The sequence below is a fragment of the Anarrhichthys ocellatus genome, unplaced genomic scaffold (genome assembly GCF_004355925.1).
Source record: "Anarrhichthys ocellatus isolate YVR2014 unplaced genomic scaffold, GSC_Weel_1.0 scaffold6, whole genome shotgun sequence".
Lineage (NCBI taxonomy): Eukaryota > Metazoa > Chordata > Actinopteri > Perciformes > Anarhichadidae > Anarrhichthys > Anarrhichthys ocellatus.
Genome location: NW_022280036.1, coordinates 2,542,674 through 2,561,768, shown reverse-complemented (window position 1 = coordinate 2,561,768; position 19,095 = coordinate 2,542,674).

The following is a 19,095-nucleotide window of genomic DNA, read 5'->3' as shown; positions in this document are numbered from 1 at the left end:
GCATTGTACGTTAATGACGAAGCATCCCGTCATGCGCGCATTCATGTATATGCACTCTGCAGTTTGTGCATTTGTAGGTGCTGAGCTTCATTTTTACACAAAACAAATAATAACCTGTAGGAGTTAGGGTTCGGACATTTGATTCTCTGTTTGGGCTTTTGTTTTCTTTTACAAAGCAAGAATTATGGCCTGGAGAAATGGGCCGTGGCGAACGCTTTAGACCTGTTTGAATCAGTAGGGAACAGCTGCCTAAACGCTGCAGGGAGAGTTGTAGCCTCAGCAGAGTACAATGTTGTTCTTCCGTGATGGGCGTGTCAGACAGCACGTTGGATGGGTTGCCAGGTTGAGCGCAGTGGCTCCACCCGAAAGAACATTATATTTCCCACAATTTAAGCTTCTGCATTGTCCAAATGCACTAGTATTATTCAAACGTATTGTTCGGTTCGTAAGCCTCGTACCGAACGGTTTAATACGAATACGTGTATTGTTACACCCCTAGAAACAAATAATAACCTGTAGCTGTGGCGTCATAATGAGGTTATTAGGAGGTGGTTCAACTGTAGTAGGACAGCACTGAAGGCCCAGGTATAAAATACACGGCCCACCACTGGGCTACACTATACATAAAAATAATTTATTGTTGATTTGGACATCACACCCTGGAACAGTGTATTGTCCCGCTAGTGTATGTGTTGATAAGTTAATGCTCTTCATTGTGTAGTCTAAAGGCCTTTACTCGTATTGAAAACGTACAATATAGTGTACAACAACAGGGAGGCTCCGTAGTGCAAACCAAGATGGCAAACTTTATTACTCCTTTGAACCTTGACAAAGGCAGCCAAACCAGATCCACTCTACATACAACAATTTGCTCAGACAGACTTCTGACATTAACACAATCATATTATCTATTAAATATTATTATTATTTTCCTAAAAAGAAAATCAAAACTATGTGTAAAGCATGCGCTATCCTCTGCTGTTCTTCTCTCTGACTCTTCCTTTCTTGTTCTCTCCATTTCAGATAAGACAGTGTTTTCTTTCTATGATTTCGAACACAATGCTCCCTTCTTCTCCAACAGTATGTGTAGAATGCACACAATTAAATGAAAGACTGTTGTTGAGAAAGAGGAAAGAAAATCAAAAACGGAAAGCAGTTGTGAAATAATTCAACTTGAAAATGATTCATGTGTTTAAAAAAAAAAATCAGAAACTACATGTTGGTGCATGGTGTTGCTTAGTTACTACATTAGCTTGGAGGAATTACAAGGAGAACAATGTTGATCTGATGAAAACAATTTTTTTCCACTTTAGTAGCAGAATACAGTGAACACTCATAAATTGTTTAACAGTTCACTATATAGCTGTTTTCTACACCCTCCTCAAAGACTTGAGTTGATCTGAAGTAACACGAGGCACGTTTATTTGTTCAGCCCCTTTCAAAAACAAGGCAATTTAAGGTGCTTTCCGTAAGACACACGAGGCATTTAGTCGATATTAAAAAAGCACAATATATCAAATAAAGAAAAAGGACACGTTTAAATAGAGTTTAAGAATACGATAAAATAGAGGATAAACATGTGCCTTATTTGAATACAACAGATAAAACAAGTGCATAAAAATCACACAGCAGTTACAATGCAGTGACAGATATATACGTCTTAGAAACCCCCAAATTGAGTTTGATGAAAGGCAGAAGAAAAGTGTGAAACCTTGGTTTAAAGCAACCTCTGGGTAGTTATGGCAGTTCAGAGCAGAGCCCTACCCATTCAGTGTTTTATAAACCAACAGTCGTATTTTAAAATCAATTCTTTGACAAGAAGGAAGCTGGAGTAAAGACCTGAGAACTGGAGCGATCTTAGGTCCAGGACAGCGTTTTAGTGAGACCTGTAAAGGCAGCGTTACAGTACTCAAAAACAGGTTTTCTAAATACTGCTGAGACATAGAGTTAGTCCATTGATTCTTGTCATTCAAATTGTTTTGATGTGGTTAATAAGATTCAGGTCTTGGTTTTTTGGCTCGGTTTGTCATCTTTTGCATTAGCGACTAAAGCTAAGCTCTGACTTTTAATCCTTCGTCTTTCACTCCGTTATTTCACTTTGTTTAATTTGAGAAAATGTGAGCAACAAAAGGGAAGAGTGGTAGCAGTTGAGTTAGGTGATTCATTCGCCTACTGAATAGTTTCAGGTATTTATGAGAATGTAGCGGAACACCCCACAATAAATATTATACGCCACAGCAGTGGAAGAAGTATTCGGACCGTTCACTGCAGTAAAAGTACTAATATTAGACTGAAAGCAATGGATTCAACACGTTACTTAAATACAAGTATTTAAGTACGATCTGCAAAGTGTACTTAAAGAATGAAAAGTAAAAGTACTCATTGTGACATTTGTCATTGATGTACATCAGTGCTCTGATAAATACATGTATTCTTTGATTTTGAGACCGTAGCCTTATGTTGTTGTTAGTTTCTTTCATGTCACTATTTCATGTCACATGATATAGGCCTTTCTGGTTAAATCAATGCTTTTTATTTGACCTCAGTAATACAGGCCTATGTCTGCCCCCCCTCTTATTTTGGAAATACTCAGCAGGACAAGCTAAACTCTGTTTGCACTACCAGCTGTATTCGATCTTCATGAGCCCTTATGGGTGGGGTAAGAACCACAATATTTCTGTCTCTTTAATTTTTCTAAGTCTGCTATGTTATTTAGAACAAAGTGTCCTGCTCCTCCACATCAGAGGAACAAGGAAAGGACAAGGTGTCCTTTATAAAGGATGTATCTAAATAAGAAATATCTCTTGACAGGTCGAGGCACAAGGGCTTGTGGCTACTGTGCTTGTGGTTTTTACTGACACAGGCAATATATTTCAAAACAGTTCAAAACAGCTGTTAATACAAGGTATGAAGAAAGCTTTAAACTTCCTCAAATATGCGGTATTATTACCAAATGTCTGGTTCTGTGTGTACATTGGACTTTTAGTGAAGCTTAATTCTTAATTCTTCTTTAAACCTTTGATAGACCCTGTAAACTCCTCATTGCCAGCACACTATAGAGAACATTTCTGTTTGTAACCCTGGCATCATGGAATACTTCTGTGCCACAGAATCAATGATAAGTAAGGCCCCATTCATCAGGCAGGCCAAAGTGGCTGGTATATCAATCAGATCAGTTTTTTATTTTTATTATTTCTTAATTTATAATTACTTTTACTGTATTTGCTGGTATTCTTTTTTATTACGATACAATTTTTATATTTTTTTATTAAATTTTTTTTCTTCCTCCCTACTCTATTGCCCCCCTTTTTTATATATATTTTTGTTGATGTATATACATGGACATTTGTACAGTATTTGTGTATCTATGTGTAGATTGAAATATAGCCGATATTACTATCTAACCTCAATCGACACCCCTCACTCACCCATTAATCAGATCACACATAAGATGGACAAAAACACACACACACATCCATCTATATACATTTTGCTGGACCTCCTTATCTCCCTTTAATACTCAGTCTAAACCTAAGTTTTTCTCCTCAGTTTGCTTTTGTCCCATTTGTTTTGGTCCCTGTCTTACTTTGTATAACCTCTCGGGTTGTATATGTGTTCATCTACTTGTCTGCAGTTGTTTTGAACTAAATTTTCTACATAATTTTAAAAAAGTGACAACCTTTTGACACTAAGACACTGACAGAAAAAAAAAGATCCATTTTTTTCATAACAGTATGAACATCATCAGCTCACACTGGAATCTAACATGGGCCACATTTAAAAAATAATGTGAACAGAAAAACGTAAATAAGAATTGGACAGCTCTAAGTACAGATGTGAATGCACCCAAGACGCATTGAGATTCACACATTCTTGTAGAAGCGTGTATGCAAACTGACTTCCTCTGCGTAAGAAGACGTACTCAGTCATTCGCCGGCATCGTCCAGGACGTCAGACAATTCTGAAAAAGATCACAGAGATATATTACGAATGCGGGAAACATCCTGGGCTGTTTGGTTTACATCTACGTTGTTTTGATTTCTTCCGTAGCATGGCGGGAATCTTTCCACTAGGTGGGGCCGCGGCCCCTACAGGTAGTTCAGTATATTTTTGCCATTTTTGAAAGTATTTCGAATGTCACAGAAACCACCGAGATTGAATCGTGTGTTTTTGTGTTTTAGATGTTATTATCATACCGTCTGTGTTTTTGTTACAGCGCTCCATCCATCCCCGGCGCTGTCGGCAGCACGGAGGTCCCCGGGGACAATAGGTTGGCTTTAACCTCTGCTGCCTCCCTCCGGTTTAGAAACACTACACATTTGGTCTTTGCAAATGGAAATTATGTCGGGGAACGAAGATCCGATCACAGTGATCACTCGAGACGCATTCTAATGCGTGAAGAAAAAGTGGATTGACGTACTCGTGGCCGTCCACTTGTGATCACCCAAGATGCATGTTAGTGCCAGGTCTGAACAGGGCCTAAATATTCAGGCATCGAAACCAAATTTTGTTCTAGTAATCAAGGCATACAAGAATGAAATGGCAAAATCGATACCATTGGCATGTGTGACTGCCAGATATGAAGCCTGCCGTCCTGGCTACTATTCCTTTCAGGAAATGTTCCGCTCAAGCAAATTCATCCACAGTATACGATTCAAACTATGAGTGAAGCTAATAGAGGAGACTAAAGATAGGATGCTACTAAATAGTTAAGAGTGCTTACGCACATGTTGTGGTCCACATGGATATACTGTCATCAAACACGGGGGGGAAAAGCTAAAGAGGCAGATACATTTACATACACAGGCACAAGCGGCCGCCCCTTCATGGCAGTCACAGCGACGACGACTGTGGCTGTTGCCTTTCCTGCCAGCTGGAGAGTGCTGATGGAGTGTGATTGTATGCAAGTAAGTGTGTGTGCATTTTTTCGTGTGGGTGTGTGTGAGAGGGGGAGAGAGATTCGGCAGTATAGGGGGAGAGGGAGTCATCATGAGCAGAGGAGCAGAGAAGGGAATGGGGGAGGAGGGTTGCACACCTGGCATCCGCCACGGATGGGCATAATCATCTCTCTTTCCACCCCCCCCCATCACTCCACACACACTCCCTCTCCTGTCCCCCCCACACCCACGCTGAGGTATTCGCACACACACACAAACACACATTCATTGTTAAATGACTCGGCTCACACAGCACCCTGATTTCAGGCAGCAGTCGTGCCAGAGTTAGATTGTCTGAATTGGTCCAGCTGACAAAAGCAATTACCATCCATTAGAGTCAGAAACTCTCATGTTATGTTTGTTTGTCATCCAAACCAAATGTCTGGCTGTTATCAATGATGGAATGCGTGTCTCTGCAAAGTATTTATGAAGCAAATTTTTCGTTAGGCTTTACTGATTGCTCTAACCAAACAAGTGGAACACGGTCCTCTCCAGATACGATACAAGTATCATGTGGATTAATAGTGACATGATTTTGCAGACATTCATCAAAATCTGTCCTAAAGGGACAGTTCAACCCCGTATCGAGCGTGTTTTACCTCTCACGTGTCGTGTTATTTATCAATCTAGATCGCTTCGGTGTGAGTTGCAGAGTGTTAGAGGTATCGGCCGTAGAGAAGTAAGCCTTCTCTCCAATATAAAGAGACGACATGGCACTCGGTCTGTGCTGCTCAAAGCACCAAAAAAAAAATACATTTGAAAAACTCAACAGTAACGTGTCTTTCCAAAAATCCTGACCCTATTGCTCAAGATAATCCACAGACCTCGTTTGCAGTTTCATGTAAGGACTATTTTCTTTCTACGGAACTACATGCGCCAACCGTATCACTCATCAGAAAGCTGTCCAGTTTCTTCCCAGTGTTTTTCATGCCAACATGACCAAAATAGCATAAATGTTAACAAAAGGCCATATGATTTATCTATCAAAAGAAAAAAAAAAAAAGGAAAAATTCCAGAGGAAGTTTGGCAGGCCTAAGAAGAGCATGTTTCATTTTGCTCCCCCCCTTCTCCCCTCTTATCCTCCTTTTCCCTCTCACCTCGTCCACCCCTGAGGGGGGCAGCCTGCCATTTCCAGGCAACAAAAGCGGGACACGGCCTGCGGGCTTTGATGTTTATTTTAGCAGCCGGTCCCCCCTGCTGCTCGGCCTTTCTTTTGTGTCCGTCCAGGTACAACAAGCTCCCCAACCCCCAGAAAACAAGCCCTCCCGCGGAGTCCTCTGCGCTTGACCCCGGGTCAGGGGATGTCCTGTACTTAAACTCTTAACCCGCCGACCCCCTCGCCCCCGCCTCCCAGTCTTTCCTCCCTCTTGAGTTGCATGCCCCCACTCATCCTCTCGATCGCTCGGTCACCGATTCCCTCCTCACGGACTTCACAGTGACCTTCACCCATGCAGAGGGAAAAGTAGAGTGCTGTTGACACCGGCGCAATCCCGCTGTTCTTGACTTTTGTCTAACATTTCTGTTTTTATGTCTGCATGTTTTTTTGGGTTTTTTTACGCCGCAGTTGGACATTAAGTCCAAATTCCCACTAAATGCAGCTGGAAATTGCAGTATGCATCCATGTTGTCGTGTGTCTCTCTGTCCGTTTGTGCTATCAAAAGCATTTGCATAATCTTAGCAGCACTGGAGCACAAGAGAGAGAGGGGGGGGGGGCTAGGAGGGGAGATTGGTGGAGGTGCCGGTTGTTGTGGAGGGGGTTACGTTTCCTTTCAACGGCTGCCAATCCATCAAGGCTCAGTCTACCGCTGTGCGGGGCCGACAAGCAGCGCAGAAGAGAACAAGGCCCAGCAACAGAGCCCCCTCTCCACGGCCATCACTCATCCCCCGGCAGGCCCTGAACTCTGCGTGACCTTTCTTCCAGAGCCTCCTCACCAACTTCCACTCCTTGCAGCGCCTAGTTAGGCCTTAAAGACGCAGACACAAGACTGTCAAGAGTCCGGCCACCGTCTGCCTTTCTTTTTTGCTGTAAAAAATGTGTTTGTCTGAAGACTTTTTTTCAACAGAAGAAGATGAGAGTTTGGTTGTGTCACCAGTTCTTTGTTTATATATGTGTGGCGATAGGGAGAGAGGAGGGGGTTACATCTCATCCGTACAGCAGTGCAGCCTCTCCCTGACAACCAGATTGTCAGACAGCAGAAGAGGAAACACACAAAAAGCTGAAATAGACGAGCTACACACACACACACACACACACATACACACATGCTGCAGAAGGGGCGGCGAGGAACACTAGTTGACATCATTAGGCCGGACACCTTTTTGTCACGCTTCCAGATTTGACGCGTCTGCATTTCGCTGACTGCCGACTCGGTCTCGCTGTTCCCTATCCCCTCCCACCCAGACCCATTCCCTCTATCTCTTTGTCCTGCTTACATGTTTAATACCGGAGACGCCCCGGCTCATCACGCCTGTCCAGACCACACTTTGTGCTGTTGTGGGAGGAAATGCAGAACCAAACAGGGAAAAAAAAGAAAGAGAGAGGAAGAAACAGAGAGAAATGATGTAAAGACAGAACAGTGTGCTGAACATTTCAAGCCTCTCTGAATGCAGCACAAGTTATTTCTCCTGCTTTCATTTCTTCCAGGTTTCCTCTCTTTCCATAACAGACAACTCCTCGTCCGTCCAATCTCAGCGAATTGAGACACATCAGAGGAATTCATACTTTCTTGGCCGGGGTTGCACTTTTTTCTTGGGCCTTTTTTTAATCTTGTGATGAAGACCTGGGTGTGTGTCCATGAGACTCAAACAAACGTCACATCTGAGGCCTGCACGCCACAAAACAAGCAAACCGTCGTCATTTAATGAATTTTTCAGGTGAATTTGAAACCTCCACCTGCATCAGTTCTATCCTGAGAACTTCCAGGTGATGTCAAACGCTTTAGACGGATTGACATAGGAGTTTGCTGATATTCCGCCTGCCTTGGGGCCCAAGGAGGAATTTTTGGGGGGAAATTACAGTTGTAATTTGTTTGGGGGATCTTTTTGCTGAGGACACATTTAATCCGCTCATCCCTCGGGCTCGCTAAGTTTCAGCAGGCTGATGGACAAAGTATAGGCCTAAAGGCCTTGGGGCACGCATGCACGAGCACGATGCATCTCAGCTAGCGACCGCATGTGTGTAGCTGAGGACACGTGTCCGACTTAAAACATCTTTTTATGCGTATTTCAGCCCTGAGATGGATGCGCCGGCCTCCGGAGTGACGGGAGAAATGAATAACTCACTAACATCTGGGCGAGCGACAGTAAAGAGGGATTTAGCGTTAGCCCCAGGAAGGCCGGGAGAAGCTGTGTGTCCATTAAACGCTTTATTACAGAGCCGGCAGCCTCATGCTAACTCACTTAGCCCAGTGTGCAGGAGGCTCTGCTCAGTGGCCCGACTGCCTGTCAGACTGCCTGCTACTCAACACACACTATACTGGAGGCAGTGCCCCCCCGCCCCCCCTCACACACACTCTGGTTAGCTTGGCCCGTCTGATAGCTTGTCCATTTGTCAATCAAAGTACAGAGAGTGGTCTGCGCTTTAATGTGGGGCAAAAATAAATGTCTGGTACTGAATTCCTCTTTTACTCAGTGAAGGAAAAGCTGAGCACTCCGAGCACTACATTAAGAAAATAAAATAATTTTTTTATTTCTTTTGCTGTCCATGTTGTTTTATGTTTGTTTTGGTGGTTTGGTTTTTCCTTGAACGTGCTGCCGTTCAGCAGGTGACACTAGAGTTAGGAACAACCAGACGTCCCGACTCTGAACACGATCCCAACAACCGACGCTCAACATCCAGATATGAAGTTTGACACGTTCAAGTCATGGTTACCTTCCCACTTGTCTATATCACCCACAGGCTATCAGACTGTGGTCGACGAGAGCGATGAGACCGAATCAAACTGTAAACGCAGTAAGGCGCTCCTAAAACCTAAACAATGAGCTGGAAGAGGCTTGAATGTCTCGCAAAGCTGAGGGGACCTGTCAAAATCCTTTGTGCTCACACTCTAGCTCATCAACTGATATGAAGTCCAATCTTAAAAATCGTCATTTACACACAAATGGTGGCCTTTAATGGGCCCTGTTTGGTTTGTCAGTCACATTAAACCTCTGAGAGGGCCATGTTTCATCTCCACTTCCTTTTTAGCAGAGTGCATTTTGAGAAGTGACAGATCTATGTGCTAAGGGCCTGTTAGGGCCCTCATTCATATTGCACTCGAAACAGGCCAGATAGGAGACTGGTAACAGATTGTCACACCATGACACTATGTGACGGACTGTCTTATTATGTGTCCCCGCACTCCATTTAAAACCACGAGCGTCCACTCAATGTTTGCTTCTATATATTTGCATCTTGCATATGTGTGTACGACATTAATCTGTACATCTTTCTTTGTCTATATATGTATATGTGTGTGTGTGTGTGTGTGTGTGTGTGTGTGTGTGTGTGTGAGGAGAGCCTCTGCAGCAAGAAGAATGAGGTTGGCTAATTAAGACAGCAGTCGACACAGAGAGAGAGAGATGGGAGATGACAGAGAGGTGCTAATTCATAATTGACGTAATAGATGAAGTCAGTCTCTGAGCTTTTTAAGACACGCACACTCACGCACACAAACTCACACACACACACACACACACTTGGTGTTTTAAGTCTGATTAGCTGGTGCAAACCTTTGTGTGAATAGTGAAAATACACACCGTGTACCAGAATCCTTAATGAATAGCAAATCTATTTTACACAACAAAACACACCACCAATACATGGAGACGTGCAGGACACACACACACACATACTATGTCACATTCCTCTGCTAGATCAGGGGAATAAATTTGGTTTGACTTTGAGACTTTATTCAGTGAAATCAGATGATGTTGTATAAGCTGACTGGCAGAATGTCCGGCTAAAGAAGGGACAACCGTTCTTCATTTCCTCTCTGCGGCGTCACCACTGGAAGTTCATTCCTCTCAAGTGAGCCTTCTGGCAAAAAAATAACACTTGCTTCTTCTTTAAGCGTGAGTTATTGCTGTTGTGCACTAAGCATGCACTTTTGTTTTTCTTCCCCTAAATTGTTCACCTTCCTCCCTCGGTGAAAACAACCCTTCATTGTTTTTGGTGACTGACCATTACACACACACACACACACACACACACACACACACACACACACACACATCTATTATTTGAGTCTATCCATTGAGCTGTCGGTTGGTCATTCTGTTCTTGAACAACACCTACAGTATTTCCAGTAATAGCACCATTATGTAATGGCTCAACTCGTGCATGGAGACCCATTTGGTGAGTGAGATGTTTTTCCTTTCTTTTGTTACGTAACTTGAAGTGTAATTCAGGCACGGTAAAGAGTCACATATAGCCACAGATATAAAGAGGTGACAAGAGGTCAGTAGGTGGAGGTAATGCACAGTGTTCAAAATGTGCAAAATGAACTATTACTAAATTAATGTAAAAACAGCTGAAATGTAAAATAATTAAGTGTAATGTGAAATTTGCTTTATATTCCATTACAAATAACTCACCTGAATGGAGTGAAAAAAAATAAATATATATACTGTATATATATATACCCAACATATAGGGAAGACGAATAATCATCAAACAGGGAAGCAAGCAAGCGGGATAAACAATAGTGGAATAGGGCGGATGTGGACTAGACAATCTGGGGAAGGACTAGCGGCAATGAACTGGTATAACTAGTGTAGCTGCTCCTGGGCTGATTACGGGATATGGGGAGCAGGTGAGTAAGTGGGTGGAGAAATTCAGGTGGTGTAAACAATTGGATTGTGGACTGCCGTTTTGAAGCCTCGAGTTTGGTGATTTTGCCACCGACATCGTGGATTATGGGTGTCGCCATAATGTTTTTTTGCAACCGATAAAGGGAAGTAACCATTTTTGGAATGCGGAGGACGGACGTAGAGATACCGTATATGGCTCTGGTAGCGGCAGCAACCTGTCAATCACAGTAAGCCCGCCCTAAAGCATCCCCTGCTTTATGGTCTATTTGACTCTAAATGGACCATAATCTACTAAATGAACATCATGCTGTATTGAAGACGACTTGAAACTAGAGATTGAGACCATAAACTCATATTTACAATGTTTACTGAGGTAATAAATCAAGAGAGAAGTAGAGTCATTTTCTCACAGACTTCTATGCAATCTGACTTGTTTTTTAAACCAGAGGAGTCGCCCCCTGCTGATCAGTAGACCGGAGTGCTTTTATTCCGTTTGATCTGTTATATAAACCATAAACTGGAGTAGTTAAGGTGTGCAGCATAAATTACCAGGCAATCTACCCCGGTAAATTCAGGACTGAAAACCCAGGGTTAAATCTGATGTTAACCCCAGATCCTGCTTTGTAGCACAGGCCTCTGGCTGGAGTTTCAGCAGTGTCACAGTCCTACGTTGTCACTTCTGATTGGTTGTCAGTCTCAAGAGGGGCGATCTTACCTAATATGAGTCTGCCAGAAGGATCTTATAGAATCTTAAAGAACTAGTGATGTTATTGAGGGTACTTGGACTCCAGACATCATTATTTTCTAAATCCTGGCTATGGCCTTACAGAATACACAGGTGATTAAATTGAGGTACATGCATTTGCTACACAGCTTTGAGATCTGATGTCAGGCTTGCTATTTTATTTGCATTCATGCAAATGCAATCCAGATACACATTACGGCAGATAGGCAGATAGGGGCCGTGAAAAATAATGCAGACTCAGATTCCAATAAATCCAGCAACAGGAATCACATGGCAGCCATTTTCAGGCCATGCAATCTGACAAAATCCCATCTTCACCATCAGGTCTTAAAACTCAGGGCAAAATGACAAGTGTAACCACAGCCAATGGCTATTCTCCAATCATTTTTTTTTCTCCCCCATGACATATGGATGGATCCTGTCTTTCGGAGCGTATTGTGTGATTGTAGGCTATCACATACTGTCAGTGCGGGCTGACGTGTTAGATACACTGAATACAGAATCGGCTTGTCTGCAGTGTGCTGAGGCTGTCTTTGACAGTGTAGCGCTGTCTGTGTCACACTCTAACAGACAGCCAAATAACCCCTTGGCAGTGTAAACAAAGAGAGATTACACCCTGGTGAGTGGAAGGAGTCTGCCTGTGTGCTCCCGGCATTGAGGGGAGAAACTGGCGATGGGTGGTTGCAGCAGAAAAAAAAAAAAGGAGAGATGCTAGGTTGACAAACACTCACTGAGATGCCAAATATGGAGGATAATGGTTAGAAATACCCCCCCAGAAAATACCCAAATGCACAAAAGCCTCAGCCTTGCCTGACTCCTTTTAGTGGATAATATTGAGTCATGGCTGGCACCTAATGGCTGCTTTGTATTATTATTTTAAGTTTTATGATTTTGTTAAAAGGGATTCTGGAACAATGCTTGGTATCTAAATATATTATAATAATAATATTAGTTATGATATTGAGTCTTCCAGCACAGTGCTTAAAGGGAGATTTTCCAACTGCAAAAATATCTTCTTACTTCCACTTACAAATGAAACGTTGAATGCATGAGCTATATGCGTGCATCTTTCATGTTCTGTAAGTATGATGTAAGTATGTTCTGTATAAATATATTTGTGCGTGTGTGTGTGCGTGCGTGTGTCAACTCTGGCTAGCTAGCATAATATGTACTCCAGTGAGAAATGGCAGCTAGAAGCAGTTATAACACTAACCCAGAGTCAGTGTTACCCGACACACGTCCACATCCATGTTCACACATATTCATTGATAATAAAGGCTATCTAATTACACAAGGCCCTTTTATGACCTAGGTTAAAGGAACTGTTAATGCTAGCACATTTAATGTTTATGGTGTTATTTTGTAGATATTACTATACTTATTGGCCATGCTAGCACTTTAAAAGATTTAAAAGCGTTGGATATGGTTTGGCAGGGTCATATTTAGATTTGGAGTTATTTTTGACTGTCTTACTATTTCTATCTTTATATATATTTGATATGTATTTTATATTTGTAATAATCAGCTTGTTGTGTAATAACCCATATCATGAAAAACTGGACTGTGTGGTGATAGTGTAATTAACCAAATAAGTCTTTACTGTGCACTGTGTTTTATATGAAGAAATTAGCATTAGTATTAGCACAACCTTTTAACGACCACACTCAACACACAACTTCTGTCATGATATCGTGTTGTTACAACACATTGTGAACAGTCACCATGGCTATTGTTATTAATAGCATGAAGTGATCCAATTGGTCTCACTGTGTAAATAGCAGTTGTGTTTTCAGGCAGCCGCAGAAAAAGTCTTATTTCCTTCAAAGTCTTTCACACTTTGCACTATATTATATAACTTATTAGCTGAAATGTAGGCGCAAGGTGATCACAAGCAGATGTCTATATAGGCAGCACAACACTTCCAGTGTAGACAGCAATTTAAACATGGAATACATAGGGTGAATAGCCTCACCTGCTTGAAACATTAAAAAGGCAGGGAAAAAACTCTCAATCAACTGGGCTAAAATTAGCTCAGCTTGCTAAAGCTGCTGAAATCTGCCAGTGACAGTTATCATTTCAGCTGGAAAACTCAACTCACTGGCTAGAAAGACTCCTGCTTTTGTCTCTGTGTCTGCTATCATGGGCCCATTGCTTCAAAAATGTTTGTGTTTGTACCGGTAGATCTCCCATCACTGTCAATTGATAATGCTCGGGCGTTTGGTGGGTACAGCCAAGCCACTCGGCCTAATTTGACATAGTGGCCAAACCTTGGAATTACAACTTCCGCGTCAGTCGTGTATTGCCATTGGGCACAAAAATACTTTTCACCATAGACGTATATTGGGTAAAGACCTGATATATATATATATATTTTTAGTTAAATCAAATTCCCAGTACGTACACTTAAATAGCCATTACTTAAATCATCAGGTCATACAAGTTGTGAAATGCCTACTGGCTGAATCCAGAGTTATTTTCTTATCTGTGAATGAGCCCGGATGGCTGGGAGGCGGGGTCAAAGGAAAAGAAAGTACACTTGCTCTATGGGGCCCATTGTTGCAGAAGAAGTGCGGTAGATCCGGGTCATTTTATAACCAGAAGTCAAACTTTTTTTGCTTCACGTTCCACCGAGATAACTTTGATAGGAATGAGCGGGGCCCATATCCAGTACTCTTTATACATCCATGGGTTTAATATCCACTCTATCTGCTTGCAAAAAACGCTGAAGAAATAAACATCTTTCTGAAAAACTATTCTACACACACAAGCCAGTGCTGAGACAATAATGCAGCTCCACATAGCAATGTTGTGATGAGCAACAGAGATGAAGTGTGTCATTTAGCTGCTGCTGCTCTTATTAGGTCCCGGTCGTTTTTTCGATCATCACCATTACCTGCAGTGCGACGCATCCCAACGAATGAGAGGGTGAGGGGGATGGAGTTTTTGCTATAACCATCAACTCTGTGCTTGTGTGTGTGTGTGTGTGTGTGCTGCAACCTTGCTGTCTTCCCGGGCCAGCTGGGGAACATCAGAGTGTTTGTGCCAGTGGAGCATGATTGAGATAGTGTCATCCCACCTAGCCTGGAGCCCAAAGAGCATTATGTGTATGTCACACCATTATCCTAGACATTTGGCATATCTGAAAAGGAACACTGCCTTCTTTCCATTTCTCTCTCCCTCCCTTGCTCTCCTAGACCGAACGGTTCATATGTTATCGTTCGAGAGCTCTCTGTTTCAACATCCCCCTTTCTTCATTAAATCACCAGGCTCTAGCTTAAGGCTGCAGTTTTGATCCCTCAGATCCTCTTGCCCCTTTTGTAGTCAGTGTAAACTACACGGCATCTTATGGCCTGCCCACCTCCCTTCACTGTTGAATGCCAACATGTTTGTTACAGTGCAGTATTTTTTATTCTGCTGGTAAGAGGTGTGGACTCGATTAGTGTCAAAGTCATATGACTCGAGTCTCAATTTTAATGATTTTAGACTCCAATTGACAAAATCATTCCCCAAGCCCAGAGATGAAAAAGTATGTTATTTTAAAAGTACGATACAAATTCATTGATTTTCCTTCATTTACATAATCAACTAACGTTAACGATATCCAATCAAGTTGCAGTGGGGAACAATGAAGAGCTTATGTTACTGAGCCCCTGTTGGAGAAAAAAAAATACTAACAAAAATGATTTAATCTGCGTTCAAAAACTATGCGTTGGTCAACAAAAAAATTATTGTAGTAAGCAAAACGTGCAGGTTGAAAATTACAGGCGGACACGCAAGTGGCATTACATTACAGTCATTTTAGCAGATGCTTTTATCCAAAGCGACTTACAATTCAGATTCCATCTATACACCGTAGGCACAGCTACGGGAGCTGGGGTTAGGGTGCCTTGCTCAAGCACACATCTACATGCGACTAGCGGTGCCGGGGATCGAACCGCCGATCCTCTGTATGAAGGACCGCTCTCCACTTAGCCACAGTCGCATTACATTTGGTGAAGAGTACATTATGACTTGTGACTTAAAACTCAAAGTTTAGGAATTAGGACTTGAGTACGAAGACTTGAGACTCAAGGTCTATTCACACTGAGGACAAAAAGGAAAAAAAAATACTATATGACAATACATAATATTTGCTGGAAATTTTTCGCGTTCCGTGCATTCCACCTGAAATAAAAGTTTTGCACACTCTTATAGATTCATAGGTTGTTTTGACTATAATAAACCCACACTCAACTCCGCAAACTGGAGAGAGGCTCATTATTTCAAGTGTTTTCAACACTGTGTAGAAAAGTTACAATATGGTCGCATTTCCTGTAAAGCATGTTATTGTAACGAGTGTAAATGCTGAGCTTATTTGCAGTGCTTTTTACAATCCATAATTGGACTGAATCATATGTAGCCTATGTGTTTATTATTATGTGATACACGGCCAATACAAGACCGAATTGTCAGCTTATAATGGTCAGCTTTTAAGCATACTGATGCTTCGATTCTATTTCTTCTTTGCAGTATTACTCTATTACTGCTAATATTTGAACTTGCTGTTGGTCTCAACAGCACTAGCCTCATTTTGTGCCTGGCCATGCTCGTTTAAAAGGAACCACTCAGCAGTTTAGAAACTGGCATGTTCAGCAAACACCAAGTTCTTTCTTGTAGTATAATAATGCAAATAGTTGAAAATGTTATATGAATCCATTTCTGTTAACGTAGCTATATATAAATATAATAGTCATACTGCGGACTCCCTTACTGTAGTCATACATTAGGATTCCATCTTTTCCATCCCTAAACTGGGATCCATTGTTCTTGACCAGGCCAGGTTCAGATTGTTGCTACAAAACCATGTAACCACATTGTTTTCTTGTGAGTTCACTGGGGGATAAAATGTCTTTGCCATTTGACTTCCACTCAACTATCTGTTGACTTCCAGTCAGACTCATGTTGCTTCTCTTATATATATTTCCCCCCTACCGTTCTGTTCCTATCAGGGGCTATCTGTGTCAACAGACCCTCCAGTCTCCTACATCTCCCTCTGTCAGGGGCTATCTGTATCAAACCCCCCCTCTCCATCCACCACAGCTAATAGGCCTGTCAGCGCGGTGACATTGCGGGGTCGAACCACGTGACAGCGCTGGACGTCAGAGCTGTTGCCCATTAGCGAGCATGACTCGCCTGTAATGTCAGCACCATGACACGCCTGATTCACTCGCTTACACACTGACCATGATATCATATTAGCCGAGAGGTCAAGGAGTGGGTGACCCTCATGAATACCAATAGGATATGAGACGTTAAGAGTGGCACATGGTTTCGTGTCAATTGTTGTTGTTTTTAAATCGCTGGTGAAAATTTCACCTTCCTTTTTTGCAGGAACCGGAGACACGGCGAGGTCACGGTTAGCCTTTAACGAACGGGGGGAAGAGTCAGCAACGAGATGATTAATTAGTTAACAATTTATATTAATGTTCATTGAAAGACCTCCACTTAGAGCGCAATCAATTCTAATTAAAAGAGCGGCTACGGTTATGTCGGCAAGTGAAAAAAAAAAAAGCAACAATATAATCAAGCTAATTAAATGGGGGTGGTCTGAAGCCCTGCAGCCATCAAGAACCGACGATGCCTGAAAATCAAGTGAAGTTGATCCATGTGTTTATGCACAAACACGTGAAAACAGCTAGTTTTACAAACAAGGCACACAGCCACATCTCAATTCATTACAAATGCAAGCGATTACACAGCGGAAAAAACAGATGAGGGTCATGAAGCAAACCCACATCGTGAAATTAAAATAAAACTAAAGAGAAGTGTAGGTTCATATCCATTTCAGACATTTTTTTTCCTTCTTTTCATCTTCTTTCACTCCCCCCCCTGTTTTGTTGAAGTTTGAAATCCCCATAAGACGGCGGGAGATTGACGTTTTGTTCAACAGAGTTCACAGTGGTAGGAGCCGGTGTGATACACCGAGCCCACCCGAAACTGTCAGTCGACAAAATGGCTCGTCTCCGCGCCGACGCCGGCTGAGATATCGCTACACGAGTCACCGCAAATGGACCACATCCTCAGTGTGTGTGATAAGGCCACTCACCTCCATGTGACCTGATCACTCTTTCTCCCTAATCTTTACGTCCCCACTTTTTTGTCGCTTTAATTCAACACGCCCTCTATTCCTCCTGTGTCGCGCACACACACGCAAATGTTAAAACAGAGACAAAAACTCTCAGATAAGACTCCCAGTGTCAATCTCCCTTCACTACTTTTACCCGCTGTGACAACCTTCTGTCCGTCAAACGCCACGATCGTCGCATCGCCCCGCGTCAGACGGTGTTCCCGGTGTCACACACACACACACACACGCACACACACCAGCTTTGGCTTGTCACACTCCATCTGTCTGTTAGCACCGTCAGTCCTCGGTGGCCCCGCTTTCAATCAAGCCTGTCAGTCAGCTTGTCCCCGAGCCGTCTTTTTGGTCTCCCCCGTCCGTCAAACGCCAATTTAATTTGTTCGTCAGTTCGTGATCCTTTCGCCGGGTTTTTTCTTCTCGGTATCACGGGACCTACTTTAAAACTAACGTACGCTAACGCTTACATAACTGACTGACACCCGTTGATTGAACCTGTCCAGCGGTGACATGTCCCGGGCTTCCTTGATCTCGTGGCTGTTTTGGGAAATGATGGAAGTGGATGGGAGGAAAACTCCACTGCATTCTCTCTCTTTCTTACTCTCTCTCTGTCTCCTTTTTTTTAATCTAACTTTGCGTGTCAAAACGTCAATTGTGCACCGAGGGGATGTGACAAGCTCCAGGGCCCCGGGGGGGGGTTGTAGGGCTCCAAATAGAGGGCCCTGCTACAAATTGATTTTGATTTTTTTCCTCCAAATCAGTCAAAGTGTTTAGCTTTAATGCGAGCTGATAGAGAGAGCCACTTGGAGCACGGTAGGACAAGGAGAGCGGGACAGTAACCGAGGAGATTAGCCCTGTCACTCCAGAGATCAGTGGCCATCACCATAGCTCGCACACACACACACACACACACACACACACACACACACACACACACACACAAGATTCTGGATTACTCGAACACATCCAGTAGCGAACATGAAATTGAAATTAGTTGCACTTATGGTTTTAGCTCTCACGTGCACGCTTGTAAAGACGCACGCAAATGTGATGATTTGAAGTTAACCTCTTCTCACTCCTGTAAAATTTGCCTAAAACGCCCATCAACTGCGTACCCAAAGTAAACTGACAGCTCTTATTGAACCATTGGGAGTACATGTATGGTTTTAGTCTCTATTGAACGGTAACACTCTGAAGTTTCTTCACAATCAGTCAGAATCACTGTAAGTGCTACTAGCATTGAGCTATGGAGTTTTCAGCACAGTGAAAGAAGGATTTTATTTCATTTTATTGTACCTTGAAATGGTTTGCATAAATCGAATTACAAGAACCGTAGCTTTCTAATGAGATATCACATTAATACTCATCGTTACAGAGCAGTTGTGTACATAACACAAATATGCCGTTAACACAGAGTGGGATGAGGTTAACACGGCCACGCTGCTACTATCCTCGACACACACACACACACACACACACACACACACACACACACACACACA